Raw genomic sequence first — 17,285 nt, 5'->3', positions numbered from 1 at the left:
TGAGTTGACTTAAATTTTTTCTTTACTTGTCAGACATAATATAGACCACTAGAGAGACATATTTATCTAATTTTTCAAGGAATTGCCACTGTGGTGTTTAATTTACTGCAAAACGTTGAACATTAGAATTATCCTTACTTTTTATGTTAAACAGTTTTTTTTTGTTAAGGTTTTTTTACCTTGTAGAATTTAATTTCACTTTTTTTTTTTCATCATACTATTATTATAATATTATTTTTTTATTACTGATTTGGTCTGAATAGATCTCTTAGGAAAAAGGACTATTGCCATATCCAGTATAGTAAAGAGTTACTCCAAACAAAATGTGTTCTAATTAAACACTGTTTTTTGGTTGGTGCAAGTTTGTTGGCAAGCCCCCTCCCTCCCCCCCCCCCCCCCCCCAAAAAAAAATAGAAGGAAAAGCAAAAGCTTACCATTGATCCCACTTTGAGGCCATGTTCTCCCTACAGCCTGCTGCTATGAGACTACCGTAGGCGACATACAAAATCATATATCTCTGTATGTTTGGTGTTTCTTACTGAAATGCTGCATTTGCAAATTCCAAGCCCTATGTCCACTTTAAATCACTCAAGTGACCATGGTGTTCAGGGTAACCGTTTAAAAACTGCTTATCGTTAGCATACTGCCGTTGCATTAACTTGATGGTGATACATTAAATACTGAACATTTGCAATTTTGTTTCTACGGTAGAACACAGTGTAAATTCCGTCTATCAACAAGGAAAACCATTGTAGTTGAAATAATACCGATAACTAAACACCTGCTATCTTTGGTGTGTTTGTATAAACGGATTGTGTTTTATATGAAACTGTTGACAAACTCTAAACCTACATGCCCTAACCGATTGTTTTCTGTTTTCATTTGGTTACGTTATATGTGTATAATAGTACAGTGTTTCTCTACCTTTTACATAAAAGTACCCATACAGATCTAGAAAAATACATTTCCCAGGTACCTCTGCCTCGAGAAAGTTGATTTAAATTTCAAATGAAACATCTAGATATCGATAATTAAGTTAATTCCATATTGGAAAACTAGCCTGATTAAAGGTAATAGAGAATATTTTAAAAGTAAATATGACATGTTGTGTATGTAAAGAGGAGTATATGAACTATTAATCTGAAGTATAAACGTCACAAAATGAAAATATAATATACACATAATAGTTACACACAGAGGACACTGACACACACATGATTTTGACACACACAGACATTTACCCACAGAGGACACTGGTACACATTTACACAAAGAGAACATAGACATTTAAACAGAGATCCCTGCTACAACATCCCTACCCTATCCCTAGTTTTTCTTGCAGAGTGTTACTGTTCAGAGTGCTTCTATGAACATTTTAAACACTTATTGTGTTATTGTAACGATTGTGGTACAAAGAGATCTTGGATACATGCTCTCTGTTTTTTTTGTCAACTTGTTTTCAAGCAATTTGGAAAAGAAAATGTGTGATGCAATGTGTGCTCCCCCATCTGAATTTTGATGGGGTAATACATACTTGTTCACTGTCCAATTTAATATACAATCAACCACATTATAATCTCATCTACAGAGATGTAAACTGGAAGTGTTCTTCTAGAAATAAAAGGTTAAGTATATATTTGCATTTCTGCTACCGTGCATGCATACAAAAATTGTTATTGCCTGCTAAGTGCCACAATGTCTTAATTCCATGACAAGCGCACACTAATTTAACATGCAAAGGAGTAAGTGCAAAGAACGGAGAGAGACACCTGGCACTTGTAATGTGATGAAGGTGAGATAGATGCTGAGTAAGATTTTCTTTTCAATCCACAGACTTTATTTCACAAAGTAGGTAAAATCACAGATCCAAGTGGTGCACATACTCGGATCAGCGATTTTATCTACTTTGTGAAATAAATCTGTTGATTGAAGAATTCTTACTCAGCATCCATCTTACCTTTTTATCACCAAGAGTGCTGATGCCTTTCTTTTATTTATATTAAGCTATTAAAAACATACGTATTAATTAATTGAATTTTTAAACAAAACCCATTTATTAATTATTTTAGTTTATACACCTCCATTTCCTTTTGATAGTTTCTGTTGTGGTTTTCCATTTTCAATGTGTGATAAAAAAAAGGTTGTTTGTATGTTCACCATTTTTATTTTTACATACAACTGATTAAAGTGAACTTTGTGCTCCACTATTTGAATATTAAAAGAGAAAAGTATTGAGGTATAGAGGGACACTGTACTCGCCAGAACAACTACAGCTCATTGTAGTTGTTTTGGTGAGTATAGATAGTCCCTGCAGGCATTTTCATGCAAACACGGTCTTTTCAGAGAAAAGGCAGTGTTTACATTAAAGCATAGGGACATTTATAGTGGCCACTCCTCAGGTGGCCACTGGAGGTGCTTCCTGGGGCAGTGCTGCATAGTGAACTGTCCTCATTGAGATGCATTGATTCAATGCATCTCTAGGAGGAGATGCTGATTGGCCTGGCTGGCATTTGGCCCTGCCCCCATCCCACCTCCTTAACAATCTCAACCAATTTATGGGAAAGAATTGGATTGGCTGAGATCAATTCTGATGTCAGCCAAGGAGAAGCATCAGGGGCGAAGTGCCAAAGGTTGCCTACCCTTGCCCTGGGTATTTGCAAACAAACCAAAGCATAGTACAAGAGAATACTGAGAATGGACTAAAACATGCATTGTTTGCCTTCCAGTGGGTCTCTATCAAGAATCACAGCATACCAAGATGGCTGTACAGGAAAATGCAACACAGAGCTGGCAACATGCTCTGTTATTGCAGCATTGTATTTGGAAATCATGTTAGACCTCAAAACAACATAGCAATATGATGCATTTTTTAAATTGGCAAAACTTAAATATCCATGTGAACGCTATAAAAATAGCTTTTTATGGCCTAGAAATTATTGCTCATGCAACACGCCAAATGTCAGACTCATGAACTCTGAGGTTAGCTGCTATTGGTAACTCCACGCACCATTTGCTTATATCTTACACAGCTTTCTACCCTTTGCATATGTCCTATAATGTTGCATACAATGTGTGATAGTACCGTATTTATCGGCGTATAACACGCACAGGCGTATAACACGCACCTCATTTTTAGAAAGAAATTCCAGGAAATTTCCCCCCTCATCCCATAGTATTCCCCCCCCTCATCCCATAGTATTCCCCCCCCTCATCCCATAGTGTCCCCCCTTTCCATAGTATTCTCCCCCCTTTCCATAGTATTCTCCCCCCTCCCATAGTATTCCCCCCTCCTCCCATAGTATTCCCCCCCTCCTCCCATAGTATTCCCCCCCTCCTCCCATAGTATTCCCCCCCTCCTCCCATAGTATTCCCCCCCTCCTCCCATAGTATTCTCCTCCCTCCCCTCCCATAGTATTCTCCCCCCCTCCCCTCCCCTCCCATAGTATTCTCCCCCCTTCCCCTCCCATAGTATTCTCCCCTCTCCCCTCCCATAGTATTCTCCCCCCTCCCCTCCCATAGTGTACTTTCCTCCCCCTCCCCTCCCATAGTGTACTTTCCTCCTCCTCCCCTCCCATAGTGTACTTCCCCTCCTCCCCTCCCATAGTGTACTTCCCCTCCTCCCCTCCCATAGTGTACTTTCCTCCCCCTCCCCTCCCATAGTGTACTTTCCTCCCCCTCCCCTCCCATAGTGTACTTTCCTCCCCCTCCCCTCCCATAGTGTACTTTCCTCCCCCTCCCCTCCCATAGTGTACTTTCCTCCCCCTCCCCTCCCCTCCCATAGTGTACTTTCCTCCCCTCCCATAATTACTTACCTGTCCTGAAGCGTGGGCCGGCTTCACAGCGTGCACCGCGGAACAGGAACTTTAATTTCATGTTCCGGTTTCCGGCGGGACTGAAAGGAAGTGTGCACACTATTGTGCACACTTCCTTTCAGTCCCGCCGGAAACCGGAACCTTAAATTAAAGTTCCTGTACCGCGGTGCGCGCTGTGAAGCCGGCCCACGCTTCAGGACAGGTAAGTAATTATGGGATATCGGCGTATAACACGCACCCACGATTTTTCCCCTATTTTCAGGGGAAAAAAGTGCGTGTTATACGCCGATAAATACGGTATGTAATGTTTTTTTTTCCCCTAATAAACCCTATTTAAACCAGGTGTATATAATTTATATCTGCTTTAGGTACATACACAAACACACACGTATGTATATGAAAAATAGTTTGCATTCTGTTATATTCATTCTACATTTTATACACTTATTTCCTTATGCACTACATTATTATCGTGCGCAAAGGACATTTTATACTTCATTAGCTCATGTGTTACTGAAGTTACATCACGTCAAAGTTTGTATATGTTAAAGGGACACTCCAGACACCCAGACCACTTCTGCCCATTAGAGTGGTCTGGGTGCCAACTCCCACTACTCTTAACCCTGCAACTGTAATTATTGCAGTTTTTTTATAAACTGCAATAATTACCTTGCAGGGTTAACTCCACCTCTAGTGGCTACTAGACAGCCACTAGAGGGCACTTCCTGGATCATAGCACAGGAAACCTGTGCTAGAGCGCCGCTGGACGTCCTCACACTGTGTGAGGACCCCCAGCGTTGCTCATTTCCTCATAGGAAAGCATTGAAATGCATTTCCAATGCTTTCCTATGGGGAGCGCTAATGCGCATGCGCGGCAATCATTAGGTCTCCCCGGCCGGTGGGCGGGGATCAGTCTCGCCCACCGGCCGACGCAATCACTAGGAGGAGCGGCGGCGGAGGAAGAAGCAGTGACATGGGACATCGTTGCTGCCTTTGGTAAGTTACTGAAGGGGTTTTCACCCTTTCAGCAACTGGGGATTGGGGGGTGGGAAGGAGAGGGAACCTGCAGTGCCAGGAAAATGGATTGTTTTCCTGGCACTGGAGTTTCCCTTTAAGGTTTCCATTTGTTTGATAATATCACATTGTTTATCTCTTCAGTCCATACTAGCAGTAAGTATTTTATTTCTTGTTCTACATGATTATTTTATTTAGTTTTCTCTTGTGTTTTGTGAGGATATATATGGGGTGATAAATATTAAAAATAATATTTTTATAAAAATTAACTAACATTTACTTAATAATTTTTGTTCTATAAATTTTTGTTCTGTTTTTTTTATATAATCGTACTGTTTCCCTTAATTAATTTAAAGCTAAGAGTTACCCACAATTTTTAACTCTTTTAGACCCTGGAGTATGTTTTATTAGAGGATCTATATTTCACACATTAATCACAAACAAAGTATAAAAATATAATTTAAAAATAAATTGTAACGTGTGACAATAATCAGTAAATATTTAGGTATAACATAAGTATACAATATGGCAGTTTAACACAGTTTCAGATAGTTCAATAACATATCCACCTAGATGAAAATGTCAACAGATTTACGACAGGACACTCTCTTTGAAATCGGCTATGCAATCGTAACACAGAACTTTCCACAGCACAGCTTACAGCAATAAAATCGCTGTTAGTTTCACTCACACTGAGTTAACTCACTTATTGTTGACTACAATTCTCACAGACAAAATAACGTTTTTTATTGCAATTGACACTATGATCTTTCTCATACCAGATCAGTTAACCATTTCTTCTCATCCAATGACCAATAAGACTAATTTTTACCAGATTTTACATTTGCAGCAGATTCACCTTTCTGACTAAAGATTACTATCCCTAAATTCAGATAGTCAATATCTCTGGGAAAAAAAACTTGGAATGCTAAACTTGGCACATTACCAGTAAATATATTGTTTATTTATTCCACCTGCAGGAATGGAATTCTATAACCATATATTTCTTGCCTGATTATGATTTCTACGTTAGAAACCAGATCCGGCTTTTATCCAGGTATATTTCTGTTTTTATTAAAATCAATTAAATTAAATTAAATATGATCAACATAATTACCAGCTTCTTGGTAGAATTTCATTCGCTTGGCGATATTCCAGAAAATGGTGAATGCAAGTATGAGTATAGAGAATTGTGGGAAGTAGGAAAGTTTTAAGCTGGAGAGACAAGTGTTAGATTTTTCACTGTCCCAGAGTTAGATGGAAGAGATACAGAAAGTTAGGTGTGTCAGCTTTATGCTTAGTTCTTTTTAGCAGACCGTCTACTTTTTGGGCCATAAAAAATAGATTTTGACACATCTGCCCTTTCTTTTACCTTCTATAATACAATGAATCTCTTGATCAGATCCTTAATATTTAAAAAGTAAATATGAAAAGATATAAATTGATCGTGTGTTTCTGGGCTGTTTCTTTTTCTTTTCAATCCGCCTTCTTGTAGAGAGTCTTAACTCTCACTTTGCTTGAATGAATAGAGTTAAAGAGAAAAACATGTCTGTCTTTTTTGTATTCTGTTACAAAATGGAGTCACCTCTGTTTTAATGATGATGTACAGTATACATTTTTAATTTCTATCTTAACACAAAATATCTGCCATTGGAAATACCCTGACCTTTTAATTCCCTCCCTTCCCTCCCTCTCCACTCGTTCTATGTTTTTACTTTTATTTCATATTGCGTTATTAAAGGACCACTCTAGTGCCAGGAAAACATACTCGTTTTCCTGGCACTAGAGTGCCCTGAGGGTGCCCCCACCCTCAGGGACCCACTCCTGCCCGGCTCTGGGAAGGGGAAAGTGTTTAAAACTTGCCTTTTTCCAGCGGTGGGCGGAGAGCTCTCCTCCTCCGATCCGCCTCTTCTCCTCCCCGTCGGCTGAATGCGCACGCGCGGCACGAGCTGCGCGCGCATTCAGCCGGTCACATAGGAAAGCATTCATAATGCTTTCCTATGGACGCTTGCGTGCTCTCACTGTGAAAATCACAGTGAGAATCACGCAAGCGCCTCTAGCGGCTGTCAATGAGACAGCCACTAGAGGAAATAGGGGAAGGCTTAACCCATTCACAAACATAGCAGTTTCTCTGAAACTGCTATGTTTATGAAAAAATGGGTTAACCCTAGAAGGACCTGGCACCCAGACCACTTCATTAAGCTGAAGTGGTATGGGTGCCTAGAGTGGTCCTTTAAGACCAATATCTGCTTTAGGGTGGGTGTAAACTATGACCAGTCAAAAAGTTACATATTTCTCATATAACATCAACATACATGTCAGCAAACGTATAGATTAGAGAGACTCTATAGGTACCCAAACTACTTCATCTCATTAAAGTGTTTTGGGTGCAGTGTCCCTATGCCCTTAACCTTGCAGTATTAGAGAAATTGCAATGTTTAGATTGCAGTGTTAAGACTGCCTCTAGTGGCTGTATATTAGACGAGGGAAGTTTCCTGCAGTTTCACAAGGTTTGACTCCGCAAAACAATGCTGGACAATCTCATGCTTAGCATGAGTGTTTTGGAAAAACCCTGTAGGAATGCATTCAATCAGTGCTTTCCTATGAGGAAGGCCTTAAGCACGCAGCAGTCACCACACAAACACATTATGTCCCCTGCCACCGTCTGATGTCGACAGAGAAGAAGCCCGACCCAGCTGAAGGACATCAGCACTAAAATCAGTTAAGTGTTCAAAGGATTATTTAACCCTTTCGTGGCAGGGGAGGCAGAAGGACACTATAGTGTTGGGAATACAGCTTTGTATTCCTAACACTATATTGTTCCTTTAAAAGTTATAAACCTGCTTACCAGATATTCAAATCTACCTTCTTTAAAATGGCATCTAGGATTTGATTCATACTTGCTCCAGTTTACCCATCCGATAATCTTGGGTAAGATCTGGATTTCTATGTCTGGAAACAACACCTTTTGAATTATATATAGATATAATAGAAAGGACCGCACACCAAGGTCTTTGTGATAGTTTTGAAAAAAAAATCTTCTCCTGATGAAAGCTCCATGTGAAGGCTGAAACGTTGACTTTTATATGGATTAAATAAAAGTTAAATTTTATTTAAAAACTATCAAAAAGACCTTGGAGTGCGGTCTTTTCTACTATATCTATATGATTTTGCCAGACCTGCACCGGGCATTAAGAATTTAACCAGGAGTGCAAGCCCTTGTTACTTGAATTATATATATATATTATTGTTATTATTATTATTCATTCATTTATTAATTTTTCCTTTTAGATATACAAGTATTTAACAGGGAACATCCTTGTAGGATCCAGGTTGATGAGTTACACTCTTGTATAGATATAGAATAAACTCAATATTGTTACAGCACAAGTATCACTCTCATGTGCACTAATTCAAATATAGCTACCGTATACTGTTTGGGCAACTGGGTTCATTATGGAGGTAAACTCAATTAGCCTTTACATATTTGAATTTCATGTAGTATAAATATTATGTATTATTATGCCATTAGTGACTGCAAACCCATTGTGTCTCAAGCTGTTGCCTTAAGAGACTATACAGCTTGCTAAATGGCTAATTAAATAAAAAACTTACCCACTTTGTGGTTTGTATTGATTTATACTTTGCTCACATTCAAAGCCAACAGTGACTTCTACATTGAATGGGGTAACTTAATTTCTCATCTTCAGACATTAGCAAAGTACCCTGTCTCTTAATAAACAAAACAAACGCTTCGCTTTATTTTGCCACTGCAGCAAAAAAAAAAAAAAGAAACAGTCTGTATTGACTCTTAAAATAGAATAAAATATTTTAAAAATACATCCAGAAGGAACATTTTCCAAATTTGGTACTATTCTCAACGCTTACAGTAGATTTATCCATTTAGGAGATGCCCACTGCTTATTATAATTTGTAGTGCTAAAGGTTGGTGGCATCTAAACTAGATTCTATTGATTAAATAGTTTTATGTTGGTGTATGATAAGGGTATATGTACATTTATATTTATACATTTTTCTGCAGATCATCAAAATCACAAATTATACCTGAAAGGGAATAAGGGAAAGGAAGTGGCAGTTTTAGGAGGTGAATGAAATATTAGAATACATCCAGTTGTCAAATAGCACTAGAGTATTTGGAAAAACATCAGACATCATATAGACTAAAACGTGTACAAAACTGCAGTCTATGGTGCATAGAAAAATTATTAAATATGTGTACTGTGCACTTGGATGGAATATCTGTTGGAGATGAAAAAGGGGAGTGGAAGGTGCAAAAACCAATGTGGCTTTTGGTAGTGAAAATATAAAAGGGAGCTTAAAGAAACAATCCAGGCACCCTAACCACTACATCTTGCCTTGGAGGTTGGGGAGCCAGGATTGGATTGACACAATCAAAGCACCCTAACCACTATATCTTGCCTGGGGGGGGGGGGGTAAGTGAGCCAGGCGCTGTCCCGCGGTAAGCAGTCAAATTATTTTAGTCCAGTTTGACAGCTTACCTGCGCACCCTCTTCTGTAGTTTTAAGTGTGTTTGCACTAGTGCCAGAGGCCATTCTAATTTAAATGCTAGTGACTGGGACAATGTCTCAGGCACAACCTCTAAATTCGTAATATGAATAAATCAATAAAACGTTTTGTTTGTTTTTTTACTGTAAACTTATAAAAGAGCCCACACAGGTCCCTTACGAGGCATATGGATCTGTTTTCTAGAGCACCAAGGCATGAACTATGCCCGTCTATCAAGGTCTAGATCTTTATCTGGTACTAATTAAAATCAAATTAGTTTGTGGCTCTTGCAAATATCTGCAGGAATGATTATGTAGATCAAAAGAAAGACATGCTTTTGAAATGGATATACTCCTATGTGTAGCTATTCTTTTGATATGGATATATCAAAGCATGGTTATGCTAAACTACTGTGACAGGTACAAATGAACAGTGACTTCACAGACTAAATCACAGCAGAGACTGCTTCTTGATGCAGTGGAGTATTTAAGTTATGCCAATCAAATTCAGTGGTCAGAATCAACTTCTACAAATGGGGGAAACAATCAGATGGTCATGAAACCAGAAATCGGAAAGTTCGAGTAGTGACTAGGCAGCAGAACGAATAGGTAAGCCTGTGTATTAGACACAAAACAACTGAGGAATTGAGTGTAGATAGCACTCTGATTTTTGTATAATCCTGTTAATTGCGACTAACCCTAGTATTTATTTGGTCTGATCTGCATCTATTTAGATGTGATATTTAAGAGGTTAGATTGTGCAATAGGTTCATATTAAAGGAACACTATAGTCCCCTAAATTACTTTAGCTAAATGAAGCCGTTTTAGTGTATAGATCATTCCTCTGCAATTCCTCTGCTCAATTCACTATTTAGGATTTAAATCACCTTGTCTGTTTATGCAGCCCTAGCCACACCTCCCCTGGCTATGATTGACAGAGCCTGCATGAAAAAAAACTGGTTTCACTTTCAAACAGATGTAATTTACCTTAAATAATTGTATCTCAATCTCTAAATTGAACTTTAATCTCATACGGGAGGCTCTTGCAGGGTCTAGCAAGCTATTAACATAGCAGGGGATAAGAAAATCTTAATTAAACAGAACTTGCAATAAAGAAAGCCTAAATAGGGCTCTCTTTACAGGAAGTGTTTATGGAAAGCTGTGCAAGTCACATGCAGGGAGGTGTGACTAGGGTTCATAAACAAAGGGATTTAACTCCTAAATGGCAGAGGATTGAGCAGTGAGGCTGCAGGGGCATGTTCTATACACCGAAACTGCTTCATTAAGCTAAAGTTGTTCAGGTGACTATAGTGTCCCTTTAACCCCTTAAGGACACATGACATGTGTGACACGTCATGATCCCCTTTTATTCCAGACGTTTGGTCCTTAAGGGGTTAACATATGTGAACTAGGAGAGGATCTGTCTGAATGCACCATCTAAAATTCTGCACAACTATGCCACAGATTGTGACCTATAAAGGGATAAATTAAGCACCAAAACAACTTTAGATTCATGAAGTAGTTTTGATTTATAGATCGTGTCTGTAGTCTCATTGCTCATTTATCTGCCCTTGAAGAGTTAAAGGGACACTCCAGACCCCTAAAGCAAATTTAGCTTGCTAAAAAGCTTTGCGTAAAGAGTGTGCCTCATTTTGCAAATAGTGCAGATTTCAAATAAAAATTGACACTTGTATAAATTAAAATGGTTTGGCTTTCAAACAGACAACAGTTCCTGTTACTTACTGGTTGTTTAGCTCAGATGAGCTAAACTCAAGAGGCTGGTAGTTGTCCAGAGCATCTGCCTTGCAAAGAATTTTTATTGAGCTGCATTGGGAAGTTTATGAATGGACAGCACAGAAAATTTGGGTGAGGTTAGAAGGGAAGGGCTTGTAAAGGCTGCAGACAAGAGATCTGTAGCTCTTGCAAGCTGTTTTTAGATATGCCCCCAATGAAAAAATGCATCATTAAATGCATGCGTGTTTTCATTGGGGGTATATCTACAAAGCAGGGATTTGTATTTATCTTGTATTGGGTCAGTAGAATGTCACGTTAAGTCGCGTTTGTTTCTGATTATGCAGCCCTGGTCACATTTCTCATGCTGGCTGTGTGAATCACAGCTAGTGGCTAGACAAGTGATTTTGTGTTCAATCAGATGTGACAGCACAGTGTGTGTAACTTAGAAGTTTCTATCTCCTGCTCTGTTAATTGAACTTAATCACACACAGGAGGCTCCTTTAAGATTTAGCAGGCTTTTAACACAGCAAGAGATAAGAAATTGTAAATTAAACTGACTATGCAAAAAGGGAAATTTAAACATAGTCTCTCTTTACGGGAAATATGTATGAAGAGAGTGTAGGGAGTCACATGAAGGTTCAGATTTAACTTCTAAATAGCAGAATTAAAATGTTAGACTGCAGTCAATTGATTATCCCAGTTTTAGCATTTTATTCCCTAAAAATGTGCTCTTTAACAATGACCCACTATTAAATTCGTTTTTATTGATATGCTAGTGATCTGTTATGTAACTTGTTTAATATTATAGTTGAGGTTCTCAAAAGCAAGTCTAATAAGCAATATATATATAGTGTTGTTTTAAACGAAATTATTTCAGAAGTATTTATGCCTATGTGGCTTCATTGTTATGCCAAGCGTGTGGAGGTTTCCTCTATATTGAATGCATAATCATTATTTAACATACCATTAAATGTTTACACTGAGCAGCTGTCATATGCTAACCTTCTAATAAATATTTGCTCAGCAATCTCTTAAAGCACGTAGACCTTTATTCGTATAGCAGAATAAGCTTTGAAAAAGATGGATACATTAAATATGTATGGTAGGCAATATTCATATAAATAAAACGAGACCACGCAATAACCACAGGCAACGTTTAATTACTTTTGAATGGGCTTGGCCGTGGTGTTTATTCAAAGCTCAAGGGGCATACAACCATAACTTGGTAACCGTAACCATAACCATAAAACATATGGTTCACCAACTTTCACATTTTTTAATTTTATTTCCACCAAATAGCCAGTCAGTCATAACTAACCTGACTGCATTTTATTTAAAACCATTTACCACCATATCCTTCCCCAGTACTTGACCCTGGGGATGCTTCATAACACCACGACACTGCAATTAAATAAAAGTAAGGGGGAGGAGAGTGGGGTTCCGTCCACACTGACAGGATTAAACATGTGCTGCTTCTTTTTATACTGTTTCAGTTTCCCGCTCTTTTTCTGCTTGCAACTTTCAACCAATCCCATGCCAGCTCCAGCCCCTATAAAAAGCTGTCATCAATTCTGCCCAGATACCTGTCTGACTGACCAACTGCCACAAGATTTAACATTCCTCACAGTCAAATTCTAGACAAAACAGATCAACTCCTTCATTGCCACAATACATATATGCCACAGTGCTTAGTGCCCGTGGCTTCTTTATTGTCTGCAATTCTTTGCTTGGAAACATACCGTAATTCTAAGTTATTGTTATCATATTGTCATGAACAATCTGAGATAAAGGAAGCGATGAAATGAAGCATAAACTGTAATGCAATTTTTACATTTTGAGATCAAGTTTGGATCTAGAATCCCTTTAATTTTAATTTGAGTGTTGCTTCCATGCTAGATTCCATTGATCTTTCACTGTTTCGAAATACTTTGAAGCAAACTTGCGCGTTAAATCTCTAACCCACATCTCCTACTGCAGTGCCATGCAGAGATTGTCCTTGAACTTTTGCTTAGTCTTCTGCAGTTCTCATTAGCATGTACAAGCTTCTCCTCCCCTGAGTTAGCAGGACTACCTCCTGTTTCCCATTAGTAATGTGAGCAGCATTTCCCCCATCAATGTGTATTCTACACCAGTAACGATACTTGCTGCTATTTATGTCTCATTCCTGCCATGAACTTTGTGTAAAAAGTTTTATTGCCACAAACCAGTAAAGTCCAAATAGAATTCAGAGATTTTTAGACAGTTGTAGGTGCTCTACTTGCCAATTATGGCAGAAGAATTTTAACTCTTGTGCAGTTGGATGTGGCTTTATATTTGCCAGTGGATTCCAACACCTATAAACCTTTGCTTGCAGATTTCTTGCTAATTTCTGTTAATCAAACAAGTTATGTTAGAAGCAACAAAACAAACAACAAATAATACACTGTTCTCATTAATGGTTTTATTTTATTACTGTCATAAGCATCTTGATTTCAATGAAAAAGAATAAATACTTTAATGCAATAAAAAGAAAAAGGTTAAAGTGAAAAAAGTTAGGGGAAATTGTGTGGTTTGTAAAGGGTGGCCTGGGTGAGAGAGAGAGAATATTGCAATGCAGTCATGAGATCTCATAATACAAATTAGTGACTGGTAAATTAGATGACAGTAAATAAGATGAGCTACTGCCGGCAAATTTTGTCACTTACCCTAACCCCACTAACAACGACTGTGGGAATAAGGCATTATCTTGCTCATCGCGAGATATCCATGCATGTGTGAGAGTTCAACACTGATGCACGCTTTTCCACCTGTACTCAGGGCTGTAGTCAGAAAGTTTTAGGCCCTTACACAGTTCATGGCCTGAACCCAAATTTCACCAGCATCTCTTAGAGCTGCTGGGATGTAGTGAGTGTGGGTATAGGGGCTGTAGTGTGTAATATATTATTTGTGTAAATATTGTACAACTAGTACTTCATATGCACTATTGTACTTATGTTTTAATACAAGTATATTAATATACATGCGTTTTATATGCATACATTCAGAAATCCATTAAATTAAGTTATTGAAAACTTTCCATTAAACTCCATCTCCCTCTCTGCCCCCCAAGCTCCATCTCCCTCTCTGCCCCCCAAGCTCCATCTCCCTCTCTGCCCCCCAAGCTCCATCTCCCTCTCTGCCCCCCAAGCTCCATCTCCCTCTCTGCCCCCCAAGCTCCATCTCCCTCTCTGCCCCCCAAGCTCCATCTCCCTCTCTGCCCCCAAGCTCCATCTCCCTCTCTGCCCCCCAAGCTCCATCTCCCTCTCTGCCCCCCAAGCTCCATCTCCCTCTCTGACCCCCAAGCTCCATCTCCCTCTCTGCCCCCCAAGCTCCATCTCCCTCTCTGCCCCCCCAAGCTCCATCTCCCTCTCTGCCCCCCCAAGCTCCATCTCCCTCTCTGCCCCCCCAAGCTCCATCTCCCTCTCTGCCCCCCCAAGCTCCATCTCCCTCTCTGCCCCCCCAAGCTCCATCTCCCTCTCTGCCCCCCCAAGCTCCATCTCCCTCTCTGCCCCCCAAGCTCCATCTCCCTCTCTGCCCCCCCAAGCTCCATCTCCCTCTCTGCCCCCCCAAGCTCCATCTCCCTCTCTGCCCCCAAGCTCCATCTCCCTCTCTGCCCCCAAGCTCCATCTCCCTCTCTGCCCCCCCAGCTCCATCTCCCTCTCTGCCCCCCCAGCTCCATCTCTCTCTCTGCCCCCCAAGCTCCATCTCCCTCTCTCCCCCCAAGCTCCATCTCCCTCTCTCCCCCCAAGCTCCATCTCCTCTCTCCCCCCAAGCTCCATCTCCCTCTCTCCCCCCAAGCTCCATCTCCCTCTCTCCCCCAAGCTCCATCTCCCTCTCTCCCCCCCAAGCTCCATCTCCCTCTCTCCACCCCAAGCTCCATCTCCCCCAAGCTCCATCTCCCTCTCTCACCCCCAAGCTCCATTTCCCTCTCTCACCCCCAAGCTCCATCTCCCTCATTCCCCCCCAAGGTCCATCTCCCTCTCAGCTCCATCTCTCTCTCCCCCCCTCCATCTTCCTCTCTCTCACCCCCGCTCCATCTTCCTCTCTCTCCCCCCCGCTCCATCTTCCTCTCTCCCCCCGCTCCATCTTCCTCTCTCTCCCCCCCGCTCCATCTTCCTCTCTCTTCCCCGCTCCATCTTCCTCTCTCTTCCCCGCTCCATCTTGCTCTCTCTCCCCCGCTCCATCTTGCTCTCTCTCCCCCGCTCCATCTTGCTCTCTCTCCCCCGCTCCATCTTGCTCTCTCTCCCCCGCTCCATCTTGCTCTCTCTCCCCCGCTCCATCTTGCTCTCTCTCCCCCGCTCCATCTTCCTCTCTCTCCCCCGCTCCATCTTCCTCTCTCTCCCCCGCTCCATCTTCCTCTCTCTCCCCCGCTCCATCTTCCTCTCTCTCCCCCGCTCCATCTTCCTCTCTCTCCCCCGCTCCATCTTCCTCTCTCTCCCCCGCTCCATCTTCCTCTCTCTCCCCCGCTCCATCTTCCTCTCTCTCCCCCGCTCCATCTTCCTCTCTCTCTCCCCCGCTCCATCTTCCTCTCTCCCCCGCTCCATCTTCCTCTCTCTCCCCCCGCTCCATCTTCCTCTCTCTCCCCCGCTCCATCTTCCTCTCTCTCCCCCCGCTCCATCTTCCTCTCTCCCCCCGCTCCATCTTCCTCTCTCCCCCCGCTCCATCTTCCTCTCTCCCCCAGCTCCATCTTCCTCTCTCTCCCCCAGCTCCATTTCCCTCTCTCACCCCCAAGCTCCATCTCCCTCATTCCCCCCAAGCTCCTTCTCCCCCCAAGCTCCATCTCCCCCCAAGCTCCATCTCCCCCCAAGCTCCATCTCCCCCCAAGCTCCATCTCCCCCCAAGCTCCATCTCCCCCAAGCTCCATCTCCCACCAAGCTCCATCTCCCACCAAGCTCCATCTCCCACCAAGCTCCATCTCCCACCAAGCTCCATCTCCCACCAAGCTCCATCTCCCACCAAGCTCCATCTCCCACCAAGCTCCATCTCCCACCAAGCTCCATCTCCCACCAAGCTCCATCTCCCACCAAGCTCCATCTCCCTCTCTCCCCCCAAGCTCCATCTCCCTCTCTCCCCCAAGCTCCATATCCCTCTCTCCCCCCCAAGCTCCATCTCCCTCTCTCTCCCCCAAGCTCCATCTCCCTCTCTCCCCCAGCTCCATCTTCCCCTCTCTCCCCCGCTCCATCTTCCCCTCTCTCCCCCGCTCCATCTTCCCCTCTCTCCCCCGCTCCATCTTCCCCTCTCTCCCCCGCTCCATCTTCCCCTCTCTCCCCCGCTCCATCTTCCCCTCTCTCCCCCGCTCCATCTTCCCCTCTCTCCCCCGCTCCATCTTCCCCTCTCTCCCCCGCTCCATCTTCCCCTCTCTCCCCCGCTCCATCTTCCCCTCTCTCCCCCGCTCCATCTTCCCCTCTCTCCCCGCTCCATCTCCCTCTCCCTCCCCACGCTCCATCTCCCTCCCTCTCCCTCCCCACGCTCCATCTCCCTCTCTCTCCCCCCCAAGCTCCATCTCCCTCTCTCTCCCCCCCAAGCTCCATCTCCCTCTCTCTCCCCCCAAGCTCCATCTCCCTCTCTCTCCCCCCCAAGCTCCATCTCCCTCTCTCTCCCCCCCAAGCTCCATCTCCCTCTCTCTCCCCCCCAAGCTCCATCTCCCTCTCTCTCCCCCCCAAGCTCCATCTCCCCCTCTCTCCCAGTTTATTTTCAGAAAACATTCAGTAGTGGCATGAAACGTGTTCAGTTCCCAAATCTGTGGCTGTTTGAGGATGTGTTGGCTGTTGCTGTTCCTCGCACCTCCTAAGAGTGGGAGGCCCTCTTAACCCTGCCCCTTAGAATAAATTCACCAGCAGCTTCTTTAGTATACTACTGCATATTAGGATTTTGTTGTCATTTTGCATACTAAAATGAAGTCCCTTAATCAAAATAACTTGCGAAATTAACTAATTTGTCATTTTATCCCATGACCATCTCCATCCTCTCTCCTCTTTGATACAAATCTTGTTCTGTTGTGTTATCACCTTCCCGTCTTAAAATTCTTTAGCCACCTCATCATATTTTATACAGCTTGATTGATGGCATTCTTTTCTAATACTGCTGTCGTTATCTTCAGCATATTGCCACCTGCTTATATCTTCCTTTTAGTTTGAAGACGGCACTGCTTCTCAGGCTACCAAGACCGTATTTAAAATAA

At 42.2% G+C, this 17,285-nt stretch overlaps 1 protein-coding gene across 1 annotated transcript in view; it reads left to right on the top strand.

The window, feature by feature from the left end:
• Nucleotides 1-17,285, top strand: part of MICU1 (mitochondrial calcium uptake 1) — a 242,741-nt gene that overhangs the window by 70,475 nt on the left and 154,981 nt on the right. The window lies entirely within an intron of this gene.

The sequence above is a fragment of the Pelobates fuscus genome, chromosome 10, assembly GCF_036172605.1.
Source record: "Pelobates fuscus isolate aPelFus1 chromosome 10, aPelFus1.pri, whole genome shotgun sequence".
In the NCBI taxonomy this organism is placed as follows: domain Eukaryota; kingdom Metazoa; phylum Chordata; class Amphibia; order Anura; family Pelobatidae; genus Pelobates; species Pelobates fuscus.
The sequence above is the reverse complement of the archived record's forward strand: the minus strand, read 5'-3'. Positions and strand labels throughout refer to the sequence as shown.